This window comes from Tamandua tetradactyla, chromosome 5 (assembly GCF_023851605.1).
Source record: "Tamandua tetradactyla isolate mTamTet1 chromosome 5, mTamTet1.pri, whole genome shotgun sequence".
Taxonomy (NCBI): domain Eukaryota; kingdom Metazoa; phylum Chordata; class Mammalia; order Pilosa; family Myrmecophagidae; genus Tamandua; species Tamandua tetradactyla.
In genome coordinates, this window is record NC_135331.1 from 100411851 (window position 1) to 100429755 (window position 17905).

Sequence of the window (17905 nt, forward strand, 5' to 3'; positions counted from 1 at the left end):
ATGTGATATTTTTATAATATACTTTGTTACAACATATATGATACAAATAAAATAATTTGAAAGCAATTGTCTAAAAATAATAATACAAAGGAAAGTGACATTTGTGGCTAACAATGTTGTTTGAAAAAAGGAGAATGGGGAACTTAACTTATTAGAATTGTAAATAAATGTTATGCCAAGTAAAAAAATCTTAGTGCATACCAGAGATTACTTATTAATACTTTTTGTATATTATGAGTACTAATATATTACTGTATATCCTTTTTTCATTTACATTGCATGTTAAGTTTCAAGGTTAAATTTTTAAGAATTCATTTTAAGTCATCCAGGGTCTTTATATTGCCTTCCTCAATGAGACTTAAGGAAGAATTACTAATGTACCATGGCCAAAATGACTAAAAAGATCTGCAACTGTTACAAAGCTGTCTAAGCACATCTTTTCCTTGAGCACGTCCACACTCACCCCTCGAGCTGTACTTTATTTTCCTTTAATATGTTTTTCTCACTTGCATTAAAAAAAAAGAAAAGAAAGAAATAATCTAAAATTTTTTTTTTTAAAGTATGTACGTTGGAGACCCACCCTGATCAAGATAGTGGAATGAGAAGCTTGGGGCTTTATCTACACACTTAAGAATTAAACAACCAGCAAGAACTAGCATGAAAATATTTCTCAATTCTCCAGAAAACAGTTAGGAGACTGCAGTAAGAGGGTGAGCACCAAATCAAGAAAAAGAGATCATAAAAATGGTAGAATTTCACTGGTTGGCTCCCAATGTGGATTGCTGGTCCTGGTTCTGGTCCTGGTTCTGGTCCTGGTTCTGGAAGGAGCAGATTAAACCTTGTGCACATACTGGGAGCATATATGTCTGGGCCAATCTGCCTGGCAGTGGCCTGAGGAACTCACTGTCCCTGAGTTTTCCCTGCGTGTAGTAGGAGACATACAGAGTACTCCTCCAGAATACTATGGGAGAGCAATCAAATGGCTGCCTGGGACAAGGGACTGATGGCTGTAGGACATACAGTACAGGGCCCAGAACAGAAAACAATTTCCTAGGGAAGAGGGGACATTTGTATCTGTGTAAACAGGAGAATTCCTTGGGCCAAACTTACATGCCCTAGACAAGAGACATGCCCAAAACGGACCAGAGAGGCCCCTATGTTTTCGTCTGAAGCTATTCTCTAAACTCATTGTATGGGTAAACTCTGAAGGAGAGCACTCACACATGTCAATCTGCAAAGATTGGGAAAGATATTTTCTTATTTTCCTTTTTTTTGGTTAGCTCCTTGCATTTAAGGAAAGCTCTGTCATAACACTAGCTGGATACAACTTAAGGAACAGATATAATCTAATCCAGAGATAACATTAAAATATCAAAATATCCAGGTGTCAATAAAAGATGAAAAACATACAAAAGAAGCTGGAAACATTAGCCCAGGCAAGAACACTAAAGTATTAGAAACAGTCAGTGAGAAGGAACAGACCTGGAACATTCCAGACAAAGACTTTTAAAAAATGGTTCTCAGGCAGGCCACAGTGGCTCAGCAGGCAGAGCTCTTCTTGCCTGCCATGCCGGAGACCCAGGTTTGATTCCTGGTGCCTGCCCATGCGAAAAAAAAAAAAGAAAGGTTCTCATAATGCTCAAAGAGTAAAGGAAAGACAAATAAGTAAAGAAGAGATTTTTAGTAGAGAGATGAAAATTGTGAAAAGGAACCAAGCAGAGCTGAAAACTACAGTAACATAAATTTAAAACTCCAACAGTTGGCAGAAGAAAGAATCAGTGAACTTGAAGATAACACAATTGAAATGATCTAGTCTGAGGAGCAGGAATAGGAAAGAATGAAGAAAAGTGAACAGAATCTGAAGAACTGTAGGATACCATCAAGCATACCATCAATATTTACATTGTGGGAGTCTCAGAAAGAGAAGAAAGAAAGGGGAAGAGACGATATTCAAAGAAATAATGGCTAAAAACTTCCCAAATTTAATGAAAGATAAGAATATACACATTCAAGATGTTAAACAAAAGCCAAACAAGATAAACCCAAATAGACCCACACTGTGCCATATTATATTCAAACTTTTGAATGACAAAGATGGAGAGAATTCTTAAAGTTGAAAGAGAGAGAAGCAACATACAAGGGAAATGATAGCAAAAAATTGCCAACCAAGAATTCTGTATCTAGCAAAATTCACCTTCAAAAATGATGGAGAGAGGGAGGGAAGGTTTTGGGAAGATGGCAGAATAGGAAGCTCCAGGAATCAGTCCCTCCGCCAAAACAACTATTGAATTAGCTAAATCAACAAGTTTAGTGAAACACTGTGTAATGTCCAGGGAAGAACTGGTAAATTGTGGTAAATACTGATGAATTACACCCTTCATGCAGTGACTACGACCCCACCCCCAGCCTCAACCACAGGGCAGGTGGCAATGGGGGCTGCAGCCTGGGCTCCTGGTGCCGTGGTGCTAAAAGGACCTAGTCTTCCAAAATTTGGGAGTATATGGTCTGATAATGCTTTGGATTAGCTGTTTCAGATCATTAGTGGGGAGAGGTCCTGATCTGAGGGCAACCATTCTTCCAACCCACCTTGGAAAAAAAGGCAGAGGAGCTTTAAAGAAGCCTTATCTATTTTTTTCTCTCTTTTCTCTTTCCATTTCCTCCAATAGGGAGCAAAAAAAAAAAAATTGTGGAAAAGTCACAAATTGACACCTCCAGCCATCAACAACAACAGCAACAACAACAAAAATCTAGCAATCCCAGATAAGTGGGGAAAACTAGTTTTCCAGTCATAAAAGCATCATGCTCAGAATTCCAGTTCTTAACAAAAATTTAGAAACACAGAAAGAACAGAAAGGTATGTCTCATTCACGGGAAAAAAAAACTTGTCAGAAACCATTGCTGAGGAAGCTCCTACATTGACTTTAAATCAACTATTAAATATGTTCAATGAGCTAATAAATAAATAAATAAATAACTCCAAAGAACTAAAGAAAAGTAGGAAAATGTCTGAACAAAATTAAGGATTGAAGGGCATTGCAACAGTGACTCAGTGGCAGAATTCTCGCCTGCCATGCCAGAGACCTGGGTTTGATTCCCAGTGCCACCCATGCAAAAAAAAAATAGTACTGAAAATTATAAAGAACCAAATTCTGAAGCTGCAAAGTATAGTAATTGAAATGAAAAAACTCATTATATTCAACAACAGATTTGAATAGACAGAAGAAAGAACTAGCGAATTTTGACAAGACATTTGGAAATATGCACTGGGAGGAGCGGAAAGAAAAATAATGTAAAATGAACAGAGCCTGGGGGACCTGGGGGACATTATCAAACATACCAATAAAGGCATCATTGGAGTCCCAGAAGCACCAGAGAGAAAGGGAAAGAAAACGTCAAGAAACAATGGCTGAAAACGCCCCAGCCTGATGGCATGATATACACATCTGGGTGCTAAATGAACTCCGAGCAGGATAAACTCAAAGAGATCTAAATCAAGACATATTATAGCAAATTTGTCAAAAATCCAAAGACAGAATTTTGAAAGTGGCAAGAGAGAAACAACTTGTCAAAAATAAGACATTCCCCAATAATAATAATAGTGGGTTTCTCATTAGAAGCCATGTAGACCAGAAGACAGTGGGATGGTGTATTTAAAGTCCTTAAAGGAAAAAAAATGTCAACCAAGATTTCTATATACAGCAAATTATCCTTCAAAAATGAAGAAGTTAAGACACATACGGATACACAAAAGCTGAAAGAATTTATTATCAGAAGATGTACCCTATAAGGAATGCTAATGCTTTCAGGCTGAAATAAAAGGATACTAGAGGGGAGACAGTCCCAGGCCTCCGGGCCCACGCGGCGTGGGAGCGGCGGTCATGACACAGTACGCTGAAGCCATCGGAAGCTGGGTGGCGGTCGGAGGTCTGGGACGAGTTTAAGAAGAGAGGTGAGCTGCAGCTGAGGGGGTACCAGGAGACAGGCCCCACCTCTTTGGAGAGTTTGTGCGGGCCTGGTCCGGTGAACGGAAGGCTCACCGGCCGCACCTGAGAAGGGTCTGTTGTCGCCCCTGCCGAAACACCCGCATGCCCCTCATTCTCCCTCCGCCGCTTCCCCAGAACCTAAATTGGTAATAAATCAATAAGAAACAAATGTTTACATACACTCAGTGAAAAGTGTCATGTCTAAGCTCGGCGTGTATTGGAGTTGCAGACCGATGTCTCTACCTTCTTCAGGAATAACAGAAAATGAGGAAATCCCAGTATTCCCAACAACTAGGAGAGTTCCAGGCCCTCAGTGGAAACTCAGTTTGTACAAGATATTTTATAAGGAACAAGTGTCATTCAAGGATGTATGTGTGAACTTCACCCAGGAAGAGTGGTATCTACTGGACCCTGCTCAGAAGATCCTATACAGAGATGTCATCCTGGAAAATTACAGCCATCTCATCTCAGTAGGTTATTGTGTTACTAAGCCAGAAGTGATTTTCAAGATAGAGCAAGAGAAGAGCCCTGGATATTAGAGGAAGTTTTCCCAAGCCACCGCTACCCAGAAGACTGGAAGGTTAATGACCTGATAGAAAACAACCAGGAAAATCAAGACGAACATTTTTGGCAACTTGTATTCACCAACAACAAAACATTAAGTATAGAGAGTGGTAATAGAGTAGAGAAAGCTTTCAATCTGGGCACTGACCCTGTTCCTTCAAGAAATATTTCCTATAAAATATGTGATTCGTGTGAAATGAGTTTGAGAAATATTTCCGACTTAATTATAAGTAAGAAGAACTATTCAGGAAAGAAGCCTGATGAGTTTAAAATATGTCAGAAATTGCTCCTCAATATTAGACATGAGAAAATTCCTACTGGAGAGAAATCTTACAAATATAATCACAAAAGAAATGTCCTCAATCATAGCAAGGTTCTCACACAGCCCATTTTTGACCAGTCTTTTGAGTATAATGAAAATGGGAAAGGCTTCCATGAGGAGGCAGCCTGTTTTGAAAATAAGAGATCTCAGATAGGAGCAACTCTCTCAAAATATAATGAATGTGGAAGAGCCTTCATCCCAAATTTAAAGTACACTATATCTCAGAGAACTCATTTGGAAATGGAGCCATATGAATGCAGTATTTGTGGGAAGTCCTTCTATATGGATTTAAGATTTGGACATCAGAGACCTCTTACAGGAGCAAATCCTTATGAATATAATGAATATGGGGAATCTTCTGTGACAGTTCAACTTTCATTATCCATCAGGGAGCTTACTCAAGAAAGATTCGCCATGAATATAAATGGAATCCGAGGCTTCAAAAATGTTGAATGACAGCAACATTAAAGAGATGAAGAGTCCCTGATGTTTGTAGGCGTTATGTGAGTATGCTAATGTAACAAATATGAGGTATGCTGTTGGAGCCCAACTTGATTATAAAGAGAAAAATATGAACCTTTAATTTAGTAACTATTATGATATATATTAATATTTCCCATACTAAATACCATTAATATCTCTATAGCTTGTCATAATTATTTATGTGCTGTGTAAGAGTCAGCTGATACTGGCTTGCAAGTGTTGACTACTAAATTTTCGGGAATTTTGTGAGCTACTTGTTAAACAGCCATTATTAAAAATTAAATTATGTAAACTTGCAAATTACATTAAAATATGGGTAATAAAAAAAGGATACTAGACAGTAACTTGAAGTCATAAGAAATGAAGAACACTGGTAAAAGTAACTACATGGGTAAATATAAAATCTTGTATTTTGGGTTTGTTATGCTTTTTTCCTCTATATGACTTAACAAGCAAATGTGTAAATTAACATTTAAAATCGATGTTAATGGCCATACAATGTATAAACTTGTAATATGAGATTAAGTATATAAAGAGGAAAAAGGAAGGAGAAAGACAGGAATTTGTACACTACTGAAAATAGGTCGGGGCTAGTTAATCTAGGTTGTTTTAGCTTAAGAAGTTAATTGTAATTACAAAGATAGCCACTAAGAAAATAATTTTAAAATACAGAGAAAAAGAAGGGATTCATCATGTATACATGACAAAGAGCAATTAAATACATAAAAAGAGACAGTAATGGGTAGTTGTAATGAGTTTTTAGATTTTGTACCAAAAGCATAACAAAAAAAAAGTATAAATGGATTTCATCAAGATGAAAAACTTTTGTGCATCAAAAATCATCATCAAGAAAATGGGAAAACAATCTATATAGAATGGGAGAAAATATTTGGAAACCCTATATTTGATAAGGGTTTAATATGTATAAACTGCTCTAGTAGATATAAAGAACTGCTATAACTCAGCAATGAGAAATAGATTTAAAACACAATTTTAAAATAGGGCAGGATCTGAATAGACATCTCGGGCCATGGTGGCTCAGCAGGCAAGAATGCTTGCCTGCTATGCCAGGGGACCTGGGTTTGATTCCTGGTGCCTACCCATGTTAAATAAATAAATAAATAAATAAATAAATAGACATCTCTCCTGAGAAGATATTCACATGGCTGATAAGTATATGAAAATATGCTTAACGTCATTAGCACCAAATAAATGCAAATTAGAACTACAATGAGATATCACTTCATACCCATGAGGATGGCTATTATTTTAAAAACTGAAAGTAACAAGTTTTGGTTAGGATATAGAGAAATGGAACCCTCATACATTGTCTGTATGAATGTAAAATGGTGCAGTTGCTATGGAAACAATTTGTTGGCTCTTCAGAAAGTTAAACATAGACTCACCTTGTATCCTGGCAATTCCTGTCCTAGGTATATACCCAAAAGAATGGAAAGCAGGGACTCAGGCAGATACTTGTACATGAATGGTCATTTTGGGATTATTCACAATAGCCAAAAGGTGGAAGCAACCTAAGTGTCCATCAACAGATGAACGGATAAACAAAATGATGTCTGCCTATACAATGGGATATTATTGAGCTGTTAAAAGAAGTGAAATGCTGGCACGTGCTACAATATGGATGAACCTTGACAACATCATGTTGAGTGAAATAAACCAGACAAAAAAGGACGAATGTTTTATGATTTCTCTGATATGAAATACTTAGAAGAAAACAATTCATAGAGACAGAGAGCAGAATAGTGGTTAGCAGGGGTGGGTGAAGGGGGAAATGGTGAGTTATTGCTGAGTATGAGCTTTGGTTTGGGATGATGAAAATAGTGTGGAAATTGAGAGGGGTATAAGTTACACAGTCTTGCCATTGTACTTGATGTCAAAATTGTCCACTTAAAATAATTTTATGTTATGTATATTTTACCACAATTAAGAATGAATAAATACACAAGCAAACAAATAAAAAGGAAACCACAGCTGATCCTGAGTGCTCCTTATCAGGCTCTCTCACAGGCTTATTATTTTAAAATCTCCATTTTTATAAACAAGGCAACAAAGACTTCCTCTAGGCCAGTGTTTTCTCAAAATGTGGGCTCTATATCAGCAGCATCAGCCCACATGGCCACTTCTTAGAAATGCATATTTTCAGGCCTGTCCCAGACTATTGGAGCAATAATTCAGTGGCGAGGCCCAGGAGTCTAAGTTTGAACACATTCTCCAAGTGATTATAATGCACACTCAGTGTTGGTGTACAAGTATCTGTCCGAGTCCCTGCTTTCAGTTTTTTTAGGTGGAATTGCCCGGTTATATACTAATTCTGTGTTTAACTTTCTGAGGAACTATCAAACTGTTTTCCACAGTGGGTGTCCTTTGCACAAAGTTTTTTATTTTGGTGAAGTCCAATTTATTCCTTTTTTTCTTTTGTTGCTCATCTCATGCTTTTGGTTTAAAGTCCGAGAGTCCATTGCCTAACATAAAGTCCTAAAGATACTTCCCTATTTTCTTCTAAGAATTTTATAGTATTAGCTGTTATATTTAGGTCCTGATCCATGTTTAGTTAATATTTGTATATAGTGAGAGGTTTGGGTATACATTCATTCTTTTGCATGTGGATTTCCACTTATCCGAGCACCATTTGCTGAAGAGGTTCTTCTTTCCCTGTTGAATGAACTTCAAGTGGCCATAAATGTGTGGATTTATCTCTAGATTCTCAATACTATTCCATTTGTTTATATCTTTCCTTAGGCCAGTACCACAGTGGCCTAAGTTTAAATTACTGTAGCTTTGTAGTAAGTTTTGAAATAAGGAAGTGTAAGTCCTCCAACTTTGTTCTTTTTCAGGATTAGCTTTGCCAGATGGGGTCCCTTGCAATCCCATATGAATTTGAGGATAAGTTTTCTCATTTCTGCAAAAAAGACTGCTGGAATTTTTATAGGGATTGCATTGAATTTCTCAATCACTTTTGGCAATATTGACCTCTTAACAATGTTAAATCTTCCAACTCATGAACACAGAATGTCTTTCTATTTATTTGGGTCATTAGTATCTTTCAGCAATGTTTTGTGGTTTTCAGTACACAAGTCTTTGACCCCCTTGGTTACATTTATTCCTAGGTACTTTATTCTTCTAGATGCTATTACAAATGGAATTGTTTTCTTGGTTTCCTTTTCAGATTGTCCATTCCTGGGGTACAGAAACCCATCTGACTTTAGCATGTTTATCTTTTATCCTGCAGTTCACTGAATATATTTATTATTTCTAGTAGCTATCTTATAGATTCTTTGGAATTTTCTGTACATAGGATCATGTTTTCTGTCAATAGGAGTAATTCGATTTCTTTCTTTCTAGTTTGGACACCTTTTATTTCTGTCTCTTGCCTGACTGTTCTTGCAGGAACCTCCAGCACAATGTTGAATTATAGTCATCACAGCAGGCATATTTGTCTTCTTCCTATATTTTGGAGGAAAATTTTCATGAGCATATTTCACCATTGAGCATGATATTTATTTTAGGGTTTTCATTAATTACCTTTTATTATGTTGATGAAGTTCCCTTCTATTCTCTGATTTCTAAGTGTTTTTATCATGAAAGGATATTGGATTTTGTTAAATACATTTTCTGCATCAATTGAAATGATCGTGTGGGCTTTCCCCCTTAGGTTCTGTTAATGTGGTATATTTTATTGATGGATTTTCTTGTATTGAACCATCCTTGCATTCCTGGAATAAGTCAAATTCTATTTGGTCATGGTTAATATACTGTTGTATTTAGTTTACCAGTATTTTGTTGGAGTTTTGGTTCTGAATTCATAAGAGCTATTGGTCTGTAATTGTTTTTTCTTGTGTTGTCTTTATCTGACTTTGGTATCAGGGTAATGCTGGCCTCATAAGATGAGTTAGGAAGTAATCTCTCCACTTTTATTTTTTGGAAGTTTGAGAAGGATTGGTGTTAAATCTTTAAATGCAATAAGGAAATAAGAGGACTTGAACCAAAGTATTAACAAATTAGACCTAAAGGACATATGTGGAACACTTCACCCACCAGCAGCAGAACACACCTTCTTAAGTGTACATGGAACATTTTCCAGGACAGACCATATGTTAGTCCACAAATCAAATGTTTAAATATTTTAATAAATTTTAAAATATTGAAATCAAACAAAGTATCTTCTCAGACCGCAATGCAATAAAGCTAGAAATCTAATGAGTTGCTAGTTTGCAGTTCTAAGGCTGAGAAAATGTCCCAATGAAAACAAATCTATAGAAATATCTAATCAAAGGCATCCAGGGAAAGATATCTTGGTTCAGGAAGGCTGATGAAGTTCAGGGTTTCTCTCTCAAGTGAGATGGCGTATAGCAAACACGGTCAGGGTTTCTCTCTCATTTGGAAAGGCACTAGGCGAACACGACATCATCTGCTAGCTTTCTCTCCTGGCTTTCTGTTTCATGAAGCTCCCTGGGAGGCGTTTTCTTTCTTCATCTCCAAAGGAACTAATGGACTCTCTGCTTCGGGTGCTGTAGCATTATCTCCTCTCTCTGAATCTCTCTCATTCTCCAAAATGTTTCCTCTTTTATAGGACTTCAGAAACTAATCAAGACCAACTCAAATGGGTGGAGACATGCCTCCAGCTAATCCAGTTTAACAACCACTCTTGATCAAATCACATATCCAGGGAGATGATCTAATTACAGTTTCAAACATACAATGCTGAATAGGGATTAGAAGAAATGGCTGCCTTTATAAAATGGGATTAGGATTAAAACATGGCTTTTCTAGGGCACATCATTTCAAACCAGCACATTCCACCCTCTGGACCCTAAAAAAGACATGTTTTCCCCATATACAAAATACATTCATTCCATGACAATATCAGAGAACCTTAAACCATTTCAATAACATTACAAATACTATATAAAGTTAAAACCAGTACAAAGTCTCATCAAAGTTAGTTACAAGTGTAGTCTGTGCTCAGGCAAATTCTCCTCTCTCTCTGGACTTTTGAAAACTTATAACAAGTTATTTGCTGCCAACATACAAAGGAGAAACAGTTGTGGGATACATATATGCATTTCCATAGGGAGGAAGGAAGACAGGTCACTGGGCCCATACAGTCTCAAAAATCCGCAGGGCAAAGTCCATAAGGTTTCAAAGTCTGAGAGTCATTTATCTTTGGGGATTCTGAAAGTGTCTGTCCCACCCTTTCCAAGGGCCTACACAGAGGCCTGCCGCTCTCCAAATATAACCTTGGGGGATATTGAGGCGACCACCCTTTTCTTGGCCCCACCCTCTCCAAGGATCTGGGCTGCACGTGGACTCTCTGCCAACTCCAGGGTACACGCTCATCCCCTCCATGTGGTGGCAACCAGGCTCTTCCCAAACCACAAGGAATGTGCTTCACCTTCTCCAAGGCCTGAGGCGGCATGCATGACTGTTCCACTGCAATGAGGTGGAAGGCCCATCCTCTGCCTTTGGGACAAACTCAGCCTATCCATGGGCTTCTGTGGGTCCGCTCTCCTGGCCTGAGGCTTCTTGACTTCAGACCCCAGCCTCCATGATTTTGCCTCTGAAGTTAGTTTTCCTCCAATGTGTCCCTTCTCTGAACCCCCCCAGTCTAGACTGGCAGCGACTCTGTTTATACAGGTCCCACAGCACTCTCATTAGCTTTCTATGCAGTAGCCTTGGATCATGTCCATCAGACACAAGGAGTTTCCACAAATCCTTCCTGGATAATTCCATGTCCTATCCTGGCTTTCTCTGAAATGGCTGACTGGTTTCACATTTGGCTAAATCTTCACATGGGGCACCATTCTTTGGGGTTTCCCCTCTTGGAAACCCAGAATTTTCCCGAACATCAATTTTTACTTTCCTTGTACCTGAGAGTTCAGTTCTCAGCTTATCTCTCTCCTGTCACATTTCACTATATGCTGCGAGGAAAAACCAGGCTACACATTTAATTTGGAGATCTCTTCTGCAAAATATCCAAGTTTGTGGCTTTTAAAATCTGCTTTCCAGCCAAATCCACTAGTCAATTTTGTCAGATTATCTGCGATTTTAAAACACGGATCACCTTCCTTCCAGTTTGCAATAACACGTGCCTCATTTCTGTCTGAGGCCTTATCAGAAGTATCTTTAGAGTCCACATTACTACCAACAGTCTCTTCAAAGCATTCTAGGCCTTCTCTATCAAGCTTCTCACAACTCTTCCAGAATCTTCCCTTTATCCATTTAAAAAGCCGTTCCAACATGTTTGGTATCTGCAAACCGCAGTAGCACCCCACTCTCTGGTACCAAAATCTGTTCTAGTTTGCTAGCTGCCAGAATGCTATATACCAGAAATGGAATGGCTTTTATAATGGGGAATTTTAATGAGTTGCTAGTTTACAGTTCTAAGGCCGAGAAAATGTCCCAATGGAAAAAAGTCTTTAGAAAAGTCTGTAGAACCTTTTAGGGGTACACATTAATAGTATAATATGGTTGGACTGTGTATGTGTGGAGATTTCGCAATAAAATATTTTTAAAAATAGAAAAGCTAGAAGGAAATGCATGAAGTGGTTAAACCGTAATCCAGTAGACTTGATTTTTGAAGATGATTGTATAACTATGTAACTTTTATGGTGTGACCATGTGATTCTTAGAACCTTGGTACTGACATTCCCTTTTATCCAGTTATGGATGAGTAAGAAAATAAATACAAAAACCACTGATTTTATACTTTGAATGATTACATTGTATGTGAATATATCTCAATAAAATTGCATAAAACCAAAAAAAAATATGGGCAAAGGTCTTGAGTGGACATTTCTCTTAAGATGGTATGTTAATGGCCAATAAGCACATGAAAATATGCTCAACCTCTTTAGCCATTAGGAAAATGGCAATCAAAACCACAGTGAGTTACCTAAAACTGCAATTATTTCAAAATCGGCAATCACAAGTGCTATGAAGGATATGGAGAAATAGGATCCCTCATACATTCTTGGTGGGCACGTAAAATGGTTCTGCCACTGTGAAAAACAATCTGGCAGTTCCTCCAAAAGTTAAACATAGAACCATGATATGACTCAGCAATCCTACTTCTAAGTATATATATACCGAAAAGAATTGAAAGCAGGGACTCGAACAGATATTTATACTCACAGTGTTCATAGCAGCATATTCTCAGCAGTCAAAAAGTGGAACCAACCCAAATGTCCATCAGCAGATAATTGGATATAATGAAATATGATTTGGACTTAAAAAAGGAAAGACCTTCTAATACATTCTACACGAATGTACCTTGAAGACATCACGTTGAGTGAAATGTCAAACACAGAGGGGCAGATAATGTGATTCCCCTTATTTAATAACACTAATATGGAAATTTATAAAACATAGAGTACCGATTACCAGGGGACAAGGGTGGGGGGAAGCGAATGGGGAGTTAATATATATTAGGTGCAGGGTTTCTGTTTGAAGTAATAGGAAAGTTGTGGTAATGGATGGCAGTGAGGGTAGTACAACATAGTACAATGACCAGTGCCATTAAATTGTGTGCTTAGGAGTGGTTGAAATGGGAAATTTTGTGTTGTATATGTTTCCACAATTAAGAAAAGGGGAGAGTCTAAAGAGACAATGACAATTAAATGCCATATATGACCTAGACTGGATCTAATAATGGAGGGGAAAGAAGACCAAAAGGGCGTTATTGGGACAATTGAAAAAAATGGAGTTTAGATTCTATGCTTTGTATCAGTGTTTAATTTCTTGAACTTTATAATTAATATGGTTACATAAGTGAATATCCTTGTTCTTAGGAAATATACATGAAAGTATTACATGTTCAGGGAGTATGATGCATGCAACCTAATCTCAAATATTTAGTAGATATAGATAAATATAGATGGGCAGGCAGGCAGATAGATAAATGTGGCTAAATGTTAGAAGTTGTAAATCTGATTGAGGGGTATATTGGAAGTCTCCTTATTGGATTTATATTAGTTTTGTTAACAGTCCTGTAAGTTTGAAATTATTTCAAAATAAAAAGTTTTTTAAAAATCCTACAAACAAAACCTATGAAAACCTTATATAAGGAAATGGGGTGACTGCTGTTTATACCTCTTCAACTGTTCTTCTTAAGTCTTGATGAAGAGTTCTACCTTATGGATAGCCATAAGGGATACCAGGAGGGAAAATTAACCTGTAGACCAGTGTTCTTCCTCAGCTAAGTCCTATAGCCATCTCTAAACATGTGCTATCCAATAGGGTGGCTGCTCGCCCCCTGTGGTCATTAGCACTTGAAATATAGCTAGTCCAAATTGAGAGGTGCTATAACTTAGATACATCAGATTTTCAAGGCTTTGTATGAAAAAAATGTAAAATATCTTAATTTTATATTGGTTACATGTTGACATGATAATGCTTTGAATATACTGGACTAAATAAAATATATTAATAATTTAATAAATATATTAAAATACACTTTAAAACTTTCTTTTAATTCGGCTACTAGAAATTTTTTGTGGCTCTCATTTGTGGCTCACATTATATTTCTGTTGGACAGATACACTGCTCAAGTGCTGAGATTTAATAGATGTTGCTAGTGAAATAGGGGGGGAGAAGGAGGGTTCTGTGGCAAAGTAAATATAGAAAACATTGAGAATTATTTCTTTAACTGCAGGAGTTCTAATATGCATTGTGAATTACCAGGAAGTATATGTAATATATAACATTTCCCAAAGTTATTTCATAATAATAACTCTGCCATCCTTTTTTGTTTAAAGGACTCCTTTCCCCAATGTAGTCCTAACTGAAAAAACTGTGAAATGCCACTTTCAGCCACAGTATTCCGAAAGCTCCTTTCTACAAGCCAGTGCTCATAAGTATTTCTTCCAATGTATACATGCCTTTTTATAATAACAGATATAAAATAATATGCTTCATTTTTGCCAGTGAAAGTACCCTATATAAAATTGATTTAAAATTTTAGAATTTTAATTGATGGAATAGTGCTTTTCTTTTTTTCTTTTGCTGTTGGAGAAAGTGCATTAAGATTTCAGTAATCTTTTGGGATGAGAAAAGTTTACAGAAATCATTATTTTCCTTCCATAGAGATGAAAAGAAGCAGCTTTTTTTGGCAATGTAGTGCCAAGAGCATGGGCTTGGGAATTAAAGACTTGAATTCAAACTTCTGTCTCACTGTTTACAAACAATGCAGTGGTGGGCAAGTATCTTCCGTTCTCTAAAAATAGAGATAATTTGTGCCTCACAGGATTGTGTTAGAAGGATCAGAACCATGAAGTGCCTGGTGGAGGAAGACAGTAAATGTTAGCTGCTATTATAATTTTTATCACCTTGTGTACCTTGGTATGTCAGTTAGTAACAATATCTAAGAAGCTGAATATTTAGAGAGGGGAAATAAGGTGTTCTTTAGAGAAGGCTCCGAAGACACAACGAAGTAAAAGAAGCTAATTTGTCAAAAAGAATGGTATCGCTTAGTTCTATTACCACTCTTACCTACTATCAGTCTATCCTATTTTAAATGATCCAGAAGTGATATAGTCACATGAAATGAAAAATGTCATCTCTCTCCTAAGTTATGGTGTAGACACAAATCTTTCAGAAGATGGGACTGTGTCCTAAATGTTATACAGTTTCCTCTGTATATATACCATTCAATTCTAGCATGCGACTGTCATCCTCAGAATGATGTGGTTTTACATAAAAACTGACAGAGTTGTCCTTTGAACAGAAATTTTTATTTTTATTTTCATAACTCTTCCATGAGATTCTCTAATCTATAGCATAATAGCCCAGAAGTGAGTATTTTTGAAAGGCTTTAATTTGGATGCCTATTGAATCCCAAATATTCATATACAAGTTGGAAAAAAATATAATTTTTGTGAATATTTTCCACTTTAGCTGTTTGGTAAAATCACGATGTGAATTTGACCATACTTTTCAGAAAAGACTGTTGCATGTTTATCAGGGGAAATTCACCTTCGTACTTAGCTCTGGTCCAAGGTTAAGAATTGTGATAGTCTTTTCCATTTCAATCTCAGGCGTTCCAAATTGTAAAATGTATTTATATTGCTCCCTATTAAGCTTATAGGAAATTAGCTTACTTGATCTTTCCTACTCAGGGAATTCTCTGACAACATTGGTGTTACTGAAGAGTGTACTTTCTGCATTGTTGAAATCAACAGCTTCTGCTGCCATCCAGTGCGTCTGGCAGCGCCTCAGTGTCTGTGCACTGCGAAAGAGTGCACCTGTTGAAGACATCATGATAAGTGAAATAGGTCATTCACAAAAGAACAGATATTATATCATTCCATTTATACGAAATGACTAGACTATGCAAATTCACAGAGATAGAAACAGAGTGCAGGTTGTGAGGAGGGGTGAATGCAGAATGGGCACAAGGGTCCTGTTTGAGGTGATAGGAAAGTTCTGTTAGTGGACGGTGGTGAGCTAGCACCACACTGTGAATGTGAATTGTGAATTGTGTGTTGGGGAGTGGTTGAGATGGGACAGTTCATGCTATATTTTTAAAAAGGGTGCGGGAAAACAAAGTGGCAATAACTAAGTGCAGTACATTATCCTGGACTGCGTCCAATTATAGAGGAGAAAAGACCCCAAAGGACATTACTGGGACAGTTGAACAAAAAAGTGGTATATAGACTATATGCTTTATATCAATGTTAAATTTCTCAAACTTGATAATTGTACTTAAGGTTGTTATATAAGTGAATGTCCTTGTTCACAGGAAAAGTACGTGGAAATGTTGAGTGTTCAAAGAGCATGATATATACAACATACTCTCAAATGTTTAGAAAATAAATGAATGGGTGAATGGATGTGTAGGTAGGTGGATGGATAGATAAGTAGGTGGTGGGTGGATGGAAGGATGGAAGGATGGATGGATGGATGTGGCAGAATGTTAAAAGTTGGTGGACTTGGGTGTCTGGGTGGGGGCTATGTTGACGTTCTCTGTGTGGGTTTTGTATCACTTTGAAACAAGTGCCTGTAAGATTGTAATTACTCAAAATAAAAAATTTATTTTAAAAGTACATCAAAATATACAAATGGTCTAAGAAATGATCGTGATGATGAATATACAACTATGTGTTGATTAAAAGAACATTATGCTGAGTGAAAGGAACCAGACATAGAATACTGTATAGTATATGATTCCATTTATATAAAAAGTAAATATTAATAAATGTATAGAGACAGAATTAGATTAGTGAGTATGAAGGGCAGGGAAAAGACAGAAGGATTGAGAGATGACAACTATGGGGCATAGGGTTTTTCTTTTTGGAAGTAATGAAAATGTTGTAAAATTGATTGTGGTTATGAATACACAACTCTGTGATTATAGTAACAGCCACTGATTGTACACTTTGGATGAATTATATGGTATGTGAACATATCTAATAAAACTGCTTTTAAAAAATTTAAAAATTTTTTTTAAAATAATGTGTACAAATGACCATTGTGTGCTCAGTGTTTATAAAAAGATCCTTCAAATTAAAATCAGATGTTCAGAGTCCCATTATGTTTATTACTGGATTGAGTTTATTCACTTCACACGTTGAAGAGCTGTTCTGGGCTCTGACGGTGTGAGCGTTCACCTGGGCCCTGTAGGCTGCAGATAGAATTTGGGAAGGAGTGGAGGTCAGTCCATGAACTTGGATATGAAAACAATTGCACTATTATTTTTACAAGACTCAATCTGAAGTGTATCATTTCCTAAATCTGTGAATGAAGGCCACAAACTGTAATAGTACTAACAGTACCTGGGACTTTGTCACTAGTAGACATAACTTTTATATCACAATGCATTTGGAGATATCTTGAAAGATTACCATCTTCCAAATGATATTACTAGACCCACTTCTAAATCTTATTTTAATGCTGTGAGGAAGAATCATGTATAACCATATTACATTTTAATAATGTTTAATATCTATATTTCAATAAAATAAATCTTCTGAGAAGAGATCCATAGACTTCATCAGACTTACGAAAGGCACAAACATGGTTAAGAACCTTCCTTCATTAGACTGTTTTCTTACTACAGCTGTATTTTGTGCCTATCAGTAGATTGTAAAGGCAATCTGCCTTACCCTCTCTCACCTATTACTTGTTGGGGCCGATTCTAACTTATGGAGCAAGTGTCCCTCTTCTCCCTTCAATAAGCATCTACCTCCTGAAGCTGCCGGCTTGGAGGAAGAGAATACTTTTCCTGAAATAGATTTTTTTATTAAAGATGTGCAGGGGTGGGCCATGGTGGCTCAGCAGGCAGAGTTCTCGCCTGCCATGCTGGAGACCCGGGTTCAATTCCCGGTGCCTGCCCATGCAGGAAGAAAAAAAAGCCTATTTATCTTAAAAAAAAAAAAGATGTACAGTTAGTTATATTCAAACTTGCTCCTATGGTCTTCTGATAGAAATAGCTGCAAATATTAATTCGTTCATTTGGCATTTCTTAAGCATTTGGAAAAGATTTCATATTAGATGTGCTTATGTCTCTTAAAGGGAGTTTAGAGGAATGAGATTAATT

At 37.0% G+C, this 17905-nt stretch overlaps 1 protein-coding gene, 1 long non-coding RNA gene and 1 pseudogene across 3 annotated transcripts in view; 2 read left to right on the plus strand and 1 right to left on the minus strand.

Annotated features, from left to right (window-relative positions):
• LOC143684661 (uncharacterized) overlaps positions 1-17905 on the minus strand; it is a 55514-nt gene that overhangs the window by 15384 nt on the left and 22225 nt on the right. The window lies entirely within an intron of this gene.
• The window catches only part of BICRAL (BICRA like chromatin remodeling complex associated protein), a 101619-nt gene that overhangs the window by 12394 nt on the left and 71320 nt on the right, over positions 1-17905 (plus strand). The gene's annotated exons all lie outside the window — the stretch shown is intronic.
• Positions 813-16270, plus strand: LOC143684660 (zinc finger protein 248 pseudogene; annotated as a pseudogene).